Source organism: Trypanosoma equiperdum, assembly GCF_001457755.1.
Source record: "Trypanosoma equiperdum strain OVI genome assembly, contig: ctg_1016, whole genome shotgun sequence".
NCBI lineage: Eukaryota > Euglenozoa > Kinetoplastea > Trypanosomatida > Trypanosomatidae > Trypanosoma > Trypanosoma equiperdum.
Window position 1 is genome coordinate 1 of NW_027122968.1, and position 953 is coordinate 953.

The window sequence follows — 953 nt, forward strand, 5'->3', positions numbered from 1 at the left end:
CGCACCAGTGGGGGGAAACTCTCACGAAGGCATGAAGAAAATTCCAAAAAATATATATATAATATGTTTGATTTTTCAAAATAGAACATTTTTTAAATTTTTCGAAAATTTGTTAATGGTATTAAACTTACAAATGAGGTAGCAGCAATCAGAATCAATTTCTTATTGACAAGAATACTGAGATGACGGTATTTTGCTTTAACTTTTTCCTGTCCATCAATGAAATCAATCCAGCCGCAAACAGATATCTTTCCTTCTTCGGTTTTCTTGGCGCCTTGGCACATTTTCTGTGTCACTATACAGGCCACAATTGGGTCTCCTGGTGCTGCAGTTCCATCTGTTCCTTGGTTTGTCGTCTTTCTATCTCTTTTTAGGTTTGCATTAAGCTGCTGTACAGGTTGCGTTGTTGTGTGCTGCTTGCTGTCTGCACGCATCGCTGAAGCTTGCTGCCTATATGGCGACATGTGTCGCTGCTGAATATCTTTCTCCTGCTTCTACCTGCCTCGCCCTAAAAAGCACAGGGACGACCGCAGTGAAACTGCCACGTGTCACCGTAAAAAAACAGCCGCTGTATCACTAGAAGAAAAAGATGGTTAATTTAAAAAATATTGGGTCGATGTGGGGATGAAAGCGAAGGTGCAAAAAGATTTAAGCAAAGATGTCTGCTGGATGCAAAAGGGTTGGGGTTTGCAGCAAAAAAGAGACGATTGATCATTAAAAAAGTTAAAAATTTATTTAAAACAACTAAAAATCAAAAAAATCAAAAAAATGAAAATTTAGAAAAAATTAAAGAGGCAAAAAAAATTTTAAAAAGCTGCTGGGGTACAAAAAATAAAAGCCGCAGCGCGGTTTGAGAGAATAAGGGTTAAGTTGCGCATCACAAAAGAGCCGCTGCACGGCTAAAAAAATAAAAACAAAAAAATTGTAACAAGCCAGAACGAAGGTTGAAGCTA